Source organism: Triticum dicoccoides, chromosome 7B, assembly GCF_002162155.2.
Source record: "Triticum dicoccoides isolate Atlit2015 ecotype Zavitan chromosome 7B, WEW_v2.0, whole genome shotgun sequence".
NCBI lineage: Eukaryota > Viridiplantae > Streptophyta > Magnoliopsida > Poales > Poaceae > Triticum > Triticum dicoccoides.
The window spans coordinates 606,731,483-606,744,607 of NC_041393.1; the positions used below are offsets into that span (position 1 = coordinate 606,731,483).

The following is a 13,125-nucleotide window of genomic DNA, read 5'->3' on the forward strand; positions in this document are numbered from 1 at the left end:
CAAGAGCAAGGATGTTGATGGGTGCCCAGATGACTCGATGCAAGGCACGGATCCTCTCTTTACCCAGTCAAAATGGGATGGGCTGTCCCCTGAAGACCAAGATCTGCTGAAGGACGATGCTCCAGTGGGCGGCGAGGCACAGGACTCCATGACAGGTTTGGGTGGTGGGGCCGCGGCCTCTCGTGGGACGAAGGGCACTCCTATCTCGGCGGCGTGCTCTAATCTTCCTGCTCGCCCCACCTCCCCTTCGCTTTCTGGCATTGAAGACTTGCCCCAGGTTGGTCCGTCGGCGTCCAAGAAGAGAAAGAAATCATCGGTGAAGAAGTTCTCAGCTAAGAGCAGGGCGTCCGGGGAGTCCATGCAGTCCGTGGCTGGGCTATGCCGCCGGTTGGAGGTGGATTTGGGTGCGGCCTCGGGCCCGTCTCCCTGTGCATGTTCGCTCGCCAGCCTCTACTGCCCGCAAGAGTGGTCGAGTCTCCAACAGCGGCGAGCGTGTGGCTGACCGGGCGGCCCGGCGTGCGGCGGCTCAGGATCTTCCTTCTTCAAGTTCACGCCCAGCTCCATCTTCTTCCTCTCCTAAGGGTATGTCTCCTGTTCGTTTAGTTCTTCCTTCTCAGTCTGATGAACAGTTGTTTAAGATTTTAGATGATGTTGGGATTTGCTTAGATTCTAGTTTGGGATCCCCCTCTTCCTTACTTGATGTGATTAGGGCTAACGAGCTAGCTCAGGCGGACATTGCTAAAGCCAAGGAGGCTAGGGTAGGTGTGTCTGCCTCCCTGGTTGTGGCCGGGGGGGCTGTGGGGGAGGATGATAGGTGTCAGGTCTCCCCGGTTCAGAAACATGGGGCTGGGAAGCGCGCTAAACCCTGCAAGGCTCCATGCAGGTCGAGTCTTAGAATTAAAAACCTCTCCTTCAGACGAAGGCTTATTTTGGAACATCAGAGGTTTCTGCGCTAGGGGGCGCAGGGATCAACTCAAAGATTTGGTGCGATCTGAAAAAGTCGATTTTATTGGCCTTGTTCAGACCCTCAAACCCTCTTTCTCCCCGAGTGAACTTTCGGCTGTTGCTGGGATAGATAGATTTAATTGGAATTATGTGGCCTCTGTTGGTCAGTCGGGTGGCTTTCTTCTGGGCACTAAAAATGATGTATTTGACTTTGTTACTTTTGACCATGGAAGCTACTGGGCTAGCACGGTGGTTTCCCATCGTTCCCTCAATTCTCTTCTCAAGATCATGGTGGTTTATGGCCTGGCAGACCACTCTCTTTCTTACATTTTCTTGGACGAGATTTATAATAAAATTGACTCCTGTCAGCTTCCCCTCTTGATTGGGGGCAATTTTAACCTGTTGAGATACCCCTCTGATAAGAGCTCCTCTAACTTCTCTTGGTCTCTGGCTGAGGCCTTCAATGCTATCATCAGGGATACGGCCATTCGTGAAATACCTAGGGTTGGGGCCCGCTTCACATGGACTAACCGCCAAGTTTCCCTCATTCGCTCTGTTCTAGATAGGGTTTTTATCTGCCTTGGCTGGGATGCTCTATTCCCTCGGGCTTGCTTACGTGCCCTTCCCACTGTAGGATCTGATCATGCCCCCCTAATCCTCGACAATGGGTCTCATTCAGGTGGCTGCCAAAGGTTTCAATTTGATGCGTCTTGGCTCTTAGTGGAGGGATTTTCCACCCTGTTTGCTCAGAAAATTACGACCTTTCTATCCTCTCCTCGTTGTTCTTTTGGCCCAATGGATGATTGGCATCAAGTTTCCTATTGCCTGCGTAGATTTCTTAGAGGACGGTCTAAGAATCATTTTGCCGAGGCAAGGCGTGTCAAAGCGAGGCTGGTTGCCCAAATTGGTGATCTCGATAATCGTGCGGACAGATCCGGTCTCTTCGAGGCTGAACGGCAGCTCCGGTATGGCCTAGAAAAGGCTCTCCTGGATATTCACCGACAGGAGGAAGTTTATTGGAAGCAAAGAGGCACGATTAACTGGACCCTTAAGGGTGATGCGCCCATAGCCTATTTCTTCGCCATTGCTAATGGTAGACGTCGAAGATGCTTAATCGATAGCCTTCTGATCGATGGTGTTAGGGTTTTTGACCCTTCGGTTATTCTTTGCCATGTGGCTCAATTCTTCTCTAACTTGCTTGCGGCTAAACCTGAGCTGGGCTTTAAGCTTGCTCGGGCCTTCTGGCCTCCCCTTGAGCAGTTGTCGAGCGCTGACAATGATCTTCTGTTGACCCCTCCCCCCCCTCTAAAGAGGAAATCTTCGAAACGATTCGGACTGCCAATTCGAATGCGGCTTCAGGCCCTGACGGCTTCTCCATTCCTTTTTTTCGGCATTTTTGGCCTCAGTTAAAAGGCCTTATTAAAGCGATTATCCAAGGATTTTGGTTGGGCACTGTTGATATCTCAAGGCTTAACTACGCGGTTCTCACCCTTATCCCTAAAGTCAAAGGTGCTGATCTGATAACGCAATTTAGGCCAATTGCTCTAATTAACAACTTTGCGAAGATGCCAGCTAAGGGCATGGCCACTAGAGTTTCCCCGATAGCCCACCGGGTCATTAGCCCTTTCCAATTTGCGTTCATTAAAGGGAGATTCATCTTGGATGGGGTGCTTTGCTTGCATGAGATAATTCATGATCTGTGGATTAAGGGAACCAAGGCTGTGGTCCTTAAGCTCGATTTTGAGAAGGATTAGACTCAGTGAGTTGGAATTTTCTTCGCCAAGTTCTACTGGCTAAGGGCTTTGAGGGCCCGGTGATGCAACGTCTGATGCATCTTGTCTCTGGTGGGAACACGAATGTGGTTGTGAATGTCCAATCTAGTGATTTCTTTGCTAATGGTAGGGGCCTTAGACAAGGGGATCCAGTGTCCCCTCTGCTTTTCAATTTTGTTGCCGATGCTCTATCTCGTATCCTCTCTCGTGCAGCGCTGGCTGGGCACATCTCCCCGGTGAGCTCTCACCTTATTCCTCATGGCATTTCCCATCTTCAGTATGCGGACGACACCATCATTATGGTGGAGCTCAATGAGACCAGTCTCACTAATCTGAAATTTCTTCTTCTTTGCTTCGAAGCTCTTTCGGGTCTTAAAATTAACTTCTCTAAGAGCAAGGTCATTGTGACTGGGGTTTCTGATTTGGAAGCACAACGGGTTGCACATCTTCTGAACTGCTCCCTAGGATCTTACCCTCTCAAATACTTGGGCTTACCTATTTCCCCGTTTAAGCTCTTGGCAAAAGATTTTGCCCCGGTTGTCGCTAAAGTTTGCAATAGAGTTCTTCCTTGGAGAGGTCGTTATAACACGCAGGCGGGCAAGGTTGCCCTAACCAACTTGTGCCTCTCTTCTTTTCCGATGTTCCTTATGAGTTTCTACCTTCTGTCCGGCGGTATTCACTCAGGTTTCGACAAGCATAGGGGTGCCTTTTACTGGAACTCCGCCGACAATAAACGCAAATATAGATTGGTTAGATGGAACCTCATTTGTCGTCCTAAGGACAAAGGGGGTCTTGGCATTATTAATACTCGAGTCATGAACAATTGACTTTTGATAAAATGGTGGTGGAAGATTATGTCTCTTGAGGAGCGCCCTATCTGGCTTTCGATTCTTAATCTAAATATTTCCCTACCTTGAGCCCCATGTTCGCCTCAGCTTCTGGTGGCTCTCAATTTTGGCATCAACTTGTTAAAGTGCGGCCGATTTTCCAGTCCCTGGTTAAATTTGTTGTCAGGAATGGTATGTCCACCCGGTTTTGGTTAGACGGGTGGGTCGGGAATTCCATGCTTGCGGTAGCTTTTCTGTCCTTGTTTTCTTATTGTTCTGATCCCGAGATCTCTATCTTTGAGCTCTCGGTTCAGGGTTGGGCTTTAGATTTCCGGCGCTCTCTTTCCCCTGTGGAGTTGGAAGACTGGCAGCGCCTTACTGCTTGCTTCCCCTTGCTCTCGGAGGAAGAGGATTCCGTGGTGTGGCCCCTTACCTCTTCGGGCCATTTTTCTATTAAATCGGCTTACTCTAAGCTTATTTCCGGTGGCCGCTCTTTGAAGTTTAAGGATATCTGGTCAGCCCGCGTCCCCCCTAAGATTAAAATCTTCCTTTGGCAAGCTGTCTGAGGTAAACTCCCAGCAGCTGATCAAATTAAGAAGAGGAACGGGCCGGGCACTGATAGGTGCGAGCTATGTGGGGCTCTTGAGAACACTGAACATATCTTCTTCCACTGTTCCATAGCTAAATTCTTGTGGAGTTGCATCAGACTTTGGCTTCATGTGAATTGGACTCCCTCCTCCTTTGAGGATCTGAGGCGATATACTAACTCCTTATCAGGCCAGTCTAAGAGGGTCTTCTTGGTGTGCTGGACTGCGATCGGTTGGTCGTTGTGGACTACTAGGAACAAGTTCTCGATTGAGCACATTTTTCCGGCTAACCCTGTAAGTTGCTTATTTAAAGCCAATGTCTTTTTGCAGCAGTGGAGATCATTGACTAAGGAAGGGGACCTTCAGGCGTTCGACGTCATGCTATCCAAAATGAAATCTACGGCGTCTTCCCTGCTTCGGCGTTCTTCGAGGACGGCTTCCTAATTCCCCTGCTGGTTGTTTGCTGTTTTGCTGGCCTGCGTGCCATGTTTGGCTGGAGGCCTGTAATGCTACTTCGTTTCCTTGGCCGTTAAACTTATGTGGTGTTTGGTTTTGGTTATTTAACTCTGCCTAGTGGCTTTATCTATAAAGTCGGGCTATCGCCTTTTCTCTAAAAAAAGATCCAATAGGAAGGAGCATTAACTTACGATCCAGCTAGAGCATAAAAGGGGGGATTTCACAACTTCGTCAGAGCATCTCCAGCCGTTCGGCCCCCCAGGACGCCGAAAAAGAGCGTCATGGGGGTGCGCCGGCGATAAAATCGTCTCTGGGGCGGTTCGGCACCCAGCCGTTGCCCCCAGGCGCCGAATTCAGCCCAGCTTTCGGCCCTAATATGTCCAGAAATGGCCCGATAACTGCGTGAATTGGTCCATATTCGGCGCGGTTCGGCGGGTTTCGGCGCCTATTTTCGCAAACAAATAGGAATCAATTAGCTCCTCACATAGTTCGGCGTGTTTTCGGCTTGTTTCATCACATAAATCAAAATAATTCACTACAAATTATATCGTTTAACAAATAAAAACTCAAGTTTCATCTCCATTCCCGGCCTCGCCCTTGAGCCTCCATAGGTGCTCCACCAGATCGTGTTGCAGTTCTTGATGCACCTGTGGGTCTCGGATTGAGGTAGTCAGTCCAGTTTGCCGGTAGCTGGTGATCAACTTGGGCAAGAGGACCCTGCAAGTAATATGGTTCAGTGTCAAACACTGGCTCTTCCTGCTAGCGCTGGGCGCAAAAACGGCTCGAGCCGGCGGAATTCGGCGTCCTGGGGGCCCGACTGGGCCATTTTTTGGCGTCGGCGCAAATAAATCGCCTGGGGAGGCCTTCCTGGGGGCGCGGCTGGAGATGCTCTCACCGGTCGCTTCCCTTTGGGGTCTCGAGGCTGTCCTTGGCGTACGCGTCCACGGCGGGCGGTGAGTCATCGTCCGCCGTGCTGTTGTTGTCGTCGCCGAAGGAGGACGACGAGATGAGGAACCCCACCATGTGGTGGGTAGTGCGGTTCTTCTCCGCCACGAGCCGGGCAGTTCTCTCTGTCGCCACCTCCTTCTACCGTGTTACCTTAGACGATTACTCGAGCGCCTGGCGGAACGCCAATGTGTTCTTGCGAAGTTTAAGGTGGGCGTCGGTCCGCCGAGGTGTATGACTGCCGGATTGCGGGGCGGAGTGCCTCATCGTCATCGTCGGCGGGCTGCAGTGGCTCCAACATAGATCTGCACGACCCTCATCCATGCCCGGCTCCGCCCTGTGCTACAGCCTTCATCGCCTCGCGGTAGGCGTGGCTCACTGTCTTCGGCTGCCGCTACCGCGCCTACGGGCTTGGGGGTGCGGGCACCATCACCCAACGGCTCCCAGCAGGGGCGGCTGCTGGCGGTGTCGGGCATCGCTCCTCGCGTTGCCGCCTCATCGTGGATAGTAGAGAGCGCAAAGTACGGCGTCGGGATGCTGCAGCGTACGAGCTAACCACCCAGGACGTCGGGGACACTGTCGAGGAGGAGCTCCCTCCTAGTCCATCCACGAGCGTCGGAGCGCAATGCGGAGCGCGAGCTTCTCCTCGTCTGGGTCAGAGGGGCTCGACAAGTTGGCGTTGGCCAGTCCCACCTAGTCGATCTCGTCGGAGTCGGAGGCGGCCATGGCGGAGGGGACGGAGGAGAGATTAGGTGGAAGGGGAGGAGACTGAGGGGAGCATAGAGGGCGAGAGGATTCAAGCAGAGTGGGTTTTGACTAGGGTTCCTCATCCGGATGTGGTTTTTGTGGGGACGGTGATGGGGTCCGTGTGGGCCATAGCGGGCCGGTCTGACGTGGCGGCGGTGCCTAGGCGCGTCCAGGCTTCCCATATCCACCCTAGATATGGGCCGGATATGAGGACTTCTGGTCAGTTCGGATGTGTGGGCCGGATTTGCGAGGCGCAGCTGGGTCACATTTTTGGTGTTTTCAAATTGATAGAAAGGGTTTGCTAAATCACAGGACACTCGTATTCGTTACCACCGTACTATATTATAAACCATGTATTCCACTGGTGTCCTAAATTTGTGTCTACATTGCGTCTGCCACATATCCTTGAGCAATGGTGGCAAACGCTGTCAACGGGAACAGCAGTTCTGTAGAGGTCAGGGGTGCCGTTGGCCTTGTTTGCTGTGCAATTCAACAGCAAGAAATGGTTGACGTTCGACGTTTTGAGTGGAAATGTCCCTGAAACAACCAGCATTTTATTTCCGGATGCTTTTGTTGAATAACCAGCATTTTATATCTGTATGCTCTCCCGACAAAGGCTAATTGTTTTCTATGTTGATCACCGATCGTCTCTCCATGTCGCGTGTCGTGGAGACGTGTACTGGTCTGCAGTATTGTAGCACATTGATATGGGATGTGGCACTTTTCAATTCCTTTACAATTCAAGCTTTGTACACTTTTCAAGCATGCTTACAAGGCGCGTTCGTCCCTGGCAGTAAAGTAAACTCGTCAATATACATTGGACGAATGGAAATGCACTCCTAAGTGATGAGGTAGAATGGTGGTCGAGCCCGCATCCTATGCGGCTGAAGCTGGATCGCCATGGCCGCTGGCAGACGCTCGCCGGGGTCGCAGGCGAGGAGCCCCTCTAAAACCTTGAACCCGTCGCGCGACAGGCGCTCCTTGGGGAACAGCTCGCGCAGTCGGCTGTCACTTCGGCGGGTAAGCAGCTTCTGCCCCGCGGCGGCGAGCGGCGTGGATGCCATGCACGTGCTGTCGAGCACGCGGAAGATTCTCCGGAGCTGGTCGGTCGCGCTGTCACCAGGGAACAGTGGCTCGCCGGCGACCAGCTCCGCCATGACGCAGCCGAGCGACCAGGCGTCCACGAGCTCGTCGTAGTCCGGCTTCCCCAGGAGCATCTCCGGAGCCATGTACCAGAGCGTGTCGGCCTGACCGCGCGCGGCGGAAACGGCCAGCCCGAGGTCGTATATCTTCACCACGCCATCGCCACCGACGAGGATGTTCCCGGGCTTGATGTCCCGGTGGACGATACCGCGCTCGTGCATCTTGCCGGCGCCGCTCAGCAGCTGCCGCATGACGCGCCGCGTCTCCTCCTCAGCGAACCGCCCGCGGCGATCACGCAGAACGCGGCTGAGGCTCGGGCCGACGTGGTCCAGCACGAGCCGCAGCAGGTCGCGCCGGTGGCGCGGTGGCGCGCCGTGACGACAACGCCGTAGTGGATTGAAACGTGGCGCGCGGGCAACGCGTGGTGCGTGTTTGCCACTCCTCAATCGGATTCCACTGGAGCGAAACGCGCTTCCGAATTCGACCGGGAGTGGAGTATGGTCACCGCCTCGCCGGGAGATATAAGCTGCATTGGGGGCCTCGCGGTAGGCGATCGCCTTCTTCCTTCCCAATTTCCCCATCCAATCCTCCCCACTCCCCCATCCAATCCAAGATCGATCGCAGGAGCAGCTCGCGGGAAAGCCGCCGCCGCCATGGCCGCGCAGATGCTCCGCCGGTGGAATAGCTTCTACGGCGCCTTCGACCCCGTGGACGCCGCCATCGAGGCCGCCGACCCAGACCAATTTTCCCGCCACGTGTTCCAGCGCGCGAGGGGGGGCCTGTTGGTAGGGCTCTGCAACGCCGCCGACAACGACCAGGCGGAGCGAATCTGCGGGATTCTCGACGACCTCATGGCAGAGTCTCTCGAGACGCTCAGGGTGGTTCCATCGACGCCGGAGGTGCCCATCCCCACGGAACTCGCCGAGTCTGTGCGCGCGCTGCGGGAGCACGACTCGGAGCGCGTCCGCCTCCTCGCGCGCGGCATCGTGAGCGGGTGGGAGACCTCCATCCAGGACGAGGTCGCCAAGGTCACACCAGCCATGAAGAAGCTGCCGCAGCCCAAGGCGACCGTCGGCCAGCAGCAGCGTGCCTCCGCCGATCCTGACGTGAAGGCGAAGCGACCTCCCAAGATCGTCGGCGAGCCGTTGTCCAAGAAGACGGCTGAAATCATCAAAAAGGTGTCCGATCCTGCCGCCGGCTTCGTCGACAGTGATCGTGCCGTGTTCTGCTCGGAGGAGAAGATGGAAGCCGCAAAGCGCAAGCTCCGCCAGGGTTACCAAGAAGCAGAGGACGCCAAACGGCGGCGCAAGACGCAGTTGGTGCAGGCGCCCAAGATGATGCAGCCAATCAGGAGGTGCAGCAGCTCCATGGTCAAGAAAACCTTCGCGGTCAGGACGCAGCTTCACGTGTAGCTCTAGTCAAGAAACTACTGTAGTAGATCCAGAACTAGTGTCCTGGTCACATATTATATGTAATCCTTCTTCTCGAATCTCGAACATGCCATACTGCAGTTGTAACTAGCACTACTCCAACGCAGTTGCTCGTAGCTCGTATGCATGTTATGTATGTGATCGGAAGAAGTTGATGAATTGAAAGCAAGATTTATAGTGGTACAAATCTGCAGAGAATTTGGAAAGAAATTGCTCGTCATGTTGGGAAAGATGTGTTTGTATCGAATTATAATTCTGTACAAACCTAAGCAAACAACAAAGCACTGCTTTTACAAATTTGTGTTCTCATGTCCACGTTCAGACTATCAGTCCAAGTTGAAACTTGAGTTTAATCAAAATTGACAGAATTCTCCTCTTGCTGTTTTTTTGGATATAAAGCTACGCATGTACGACAAATGATACTCTCTCCGTTCACTTTTGTAAGTGATTTTAGACGCAGTCTAAAACGCCTTACAAAAGTGAACAGTGGAAGTAAATCTTTTCAGAGGTTTGCAAGCTGGATTGTACTTACTCAGCACAGATTGCATACAACGCAGTAGCAACTAAACTCTTGGCTAGCGTATTCCCAGTTTAATATGAGTGTAAAATCCAGCTTGCACCCGTCAGAAGCAATGCGCAAATTCATCGGCATCACTTTGATCGTGGGCGTGGCACCGATCAGGACATCAAGAAATGACGTGGAGTGCTCCTGTGACGACGGTAGATGGAGTGCTTTCAGCTTCTTCAAGCTGAACATGGAAGTGGAGGTGGTCGCTCCTTGATGACCAGGAGCTGGATGACACCAGCTGGTTCCTTTGCAAGGGCCAGTCTATCCGGGCGAAGAAGGAAGTCAGGACGAAAGTCGCCGTGGCAGGACATCTACAGTAGCAACCCCCAGATTTCCTTGCGCATCCGTCCGTAAAGAGAGACCAGTCTATGGACACGGATGCGGGAGGCTGCCATTTAACCGTGGCCACATACATTTAACAACAATTGAAACCAACCGCATGAAATTCATGCAAACCGGACAAATTTTGATATAAACACGGCGCATTTCATTTAAACTAGGATAATTTGTACATAAAAACAGAACCAGACGATATTTCGTTCAGTGAACTAAAAACATTAAAATAAAACTCTAAACTATCCTACACTTGAGGGTGACCTGGTAGGCCATGTCGGGCTGGCTGGCGGTTCCTCCTCCACTATCGTCGCCCGATCTGGCGGCGGAGTCGAGTTTCGGGCAGCGGAAGGTGGCGGCGTCGCGGCAGGGCTCCTGGCAGCCGCCTGACGCTCACGGATGATCATCTTCGCTTCCTCATGCACCATGCGCAGTGCGGCCGTGAGCACCATGAACGTGGGCTGGGTGAGAGTTCGGCGGTCCTTCAAGGAGGCGGCGTTGGCGGCGATGATCTTGCTGAGAGATCATTCCTCGTGGTACTTGGACATCTCCCTGTCGAGGCGGCGAAGACAGCGCTTGGCCGCCTCTGATGTCGTCACGGAGCGGTCTAGGGCCCAGGCGTACACCAGTCCGGGTCCGTCGCGATGTGTGGAGGCGGGATGTCAGAGTCCGCGAACTTGGACCGGCGCGCGATGTTGCCCATGTCCCGCCGACGCTGCTCCCTGTCGTCATCCTCATGCGTCGTCATGGCGCTCCGGGGCGACGAATAGCTGTCGTCGCCCTCTTATTGTAGAGGTAGTGGAGAATGCGACTATGCGCCTTCGTCGCGATCGCATTGGGCAGGGGAGGCGGCGCGCGGCACACCTCCTTGACGACGCGCTGGGGCGGTGGAGAGAGTCGCACCTCCTTGACGCGCCAGGCGGCAGAGAGAGTCGCTCTTCCTTCACACAACGTCCGATTTGGACGTTGCGGTTGTGCGCCTGAGAGCTTGGAGTGGATGCGGCTCCGGCTTCAAGGGGGAGCGTCCCCGGTGGCGGAGCTGGGGCGTTCAGGTAGAGCATGGAGCAACGGAGTATCAGCTCCATCTGCCCCTCGTACTTCGTGTTGGTGGCGGCGTACACCTAGCCCGCACCGCTGGCGTGGACTGCTGCTGCTGCGGGGCCTGGTCCTCCTCATCTCCGAAGGAGATGACGACTTCCTCCTTCATCAAGGAGCCACCCGCGCATGAGGATGACGACCCTGAAGTTCGAGGGAGGCTTTGCGACGATCGCCCGAGCCCACATCAAAACCGCCGCCCATCGTTGGAGTTGCCCATCGTTGGAGTTGTGGAGGGAGATGGGCAGTGACAGGGGAGGAGGAGGAGGAGGAGGAGGACAGATTGTGATGTGGACGGTGACGGAGCGTGGCTTAAATAGTTGCACCATGCCATGCGAAGGGCCGGTTGGCCGCTTCAATGTGGTGCAGCATCTGGAGTTGGTTCCTCGGGATTTTGCGTCCGCATTGAAGCGGCGGCTGCCAAGAGGTCGCGTCGATCAGTGCTGCCTTCCCTCCCTCCGGTCACATCGCGGCATGGATGGCGGCCGCTGCGTGCTCTGGGCCGGCATGAATGTGGCCCGATAAGCGACGCGTTCATCGGAAGGAAAGCTCGGGAGGGGCGGGTGGTCAGGGCGGTCAAAAGCGGGCGTTGACAGCAATCCGGATCCCCGCAAAGCCTCCCCCCACACACACGTTTATCTCCGGTTTGCGGGAGAAAACACATTTGAACCGCTCCGTGGACCGATACATGTCCGGGTTGGATGGCTTCCGCCATCCAGACGTATGCAGGTGTTTTTTGGGTCGCCATTGGAGATGCTCTAATGAGCGTCGTGCGCCGTTAGCCAGAACATTGTCATGTGTTTATGAACTCCGTGTGTGTTGTATATATATCTTGGACCCTGATAAGTGCCACACATGTGGCATAAACACACGGCAACTCGAAACGTTCGCAAGTTTAGTGGCGTGAGAATGACAACTTTAGTTATCAAGCATGGCAACTTTCTTTTCAGAAGGCAAGTTTCAGTTTTTTTGGGGTTTGTTTCTTCTTTTTAGATAACTTTAGTTGCAGAAAATGTCAGGGCAGGATTGCTTTATACCATGGGTATATATTTTATAATCAGAACAAGTGGAACACTATTGTAGCATAGATCGTGGGAAGCTGAACCTAATGAGGTTCCCTAGTCTCTTCATTGTAAAGCGTAAAGGAGTCTTTACTGGGGAAATACCTTTTGGTTTCTGGGTGTATATACATCTTATATGAGAATTCCTTTTTAATAATTTAAAAAAGTCAAAAAATGTTAAGAAGTTTTTTTTGAAATAAACTTGACTTTCATTCGCGTTAGCATATAAATTTTCATGAACAAAAACCTATTGTTGACTTCAGGGCAAGAAAAAAACAAAAAGTATTTGCTATTATAGGTCACTGCTCAGTGCTCACACTATTTTGACCAATTTTTTTGTTTTTTTAAGAAGTCAACGGGGTTTTCCTTTTTGCGGAATTTTTCTTACAAGTACAGTAGAATTGCAACTTAATTTCAAAAATATTTCAGATTTTTTTGACTTTTTATTTATTTTCTATTTTTCGCATATAAGATGTATATATACAACCATAGACCAAAAGTTTCCCTCCCCTTTACTGTTAAGTCCTTATACCGCTGACTGGAAAAAGATATTGCTGGAGCTCACAACAGATGGATTTGGCAAGCGAAAATTCCTTTAGAGATTAGAGCATTTATCAGTAGCTCGCTTGATTGTGTGTAGGAGAAACTGTTCCTCTCTGTTCCTTCTATATGATGTTGAAACTGTGTGTCACTTGTTCATCGGTGTTATTGAGGCCAAGGTCGCTTGTGGCTCGGTTGGTGCTGTTCTTAACACCAACTGTTGTCCCTCTTTTCTCTGGCAAGCTTTCACATGGTTTTATGCTTTGGAGAGGCCTCCAGATCCAGAAAGGGCAAAGCTTTGGAGGTGCACGTTCAGGCTGGAGTAGCGCCTACAGTTGGAGTGGCAGATTTCATCCGGCTGGAAATGTACTCGGCACGTATGACTCCATGAAGCCAGCGGGACACCATCCGCGTACGTACGGAGTTGAGCCGACTTATGTGATCGGGTTCCTCGTTACCGGCACCCTTACCTCACCTCTCCGCCTAAGAATAGAGTGCAGGCCGTTGTTGATCGAAGTAATTTTTTTTTGAACGGTCACTTGGGGGGTATATTACCACTCAAACGATGCAGCAGAGTATTACAAAGAGTTCCTTGAATGAACAGTTTCATCTAGAAGGGATTGCAGAGGATAGGAAATGGAGCCACTGCCTAGCACAGTTCCTATCATCTGTCTTT

At 52.5% G+C, this 13,125-nt stretch overlaps 1 pseudogene; it reads right to left on the reverse strand.

Annotated features, from left to right (window-relative positions):
• Positions 1–6,225: 6,225 nt before the first annotated feature.
• On the reverse strand, positions 6,226–7,754 carry LOC119339196 (annotated as a pseudogene).
• Positions 7,755–13,125: the final 5,371 nt, after the last annotated feature.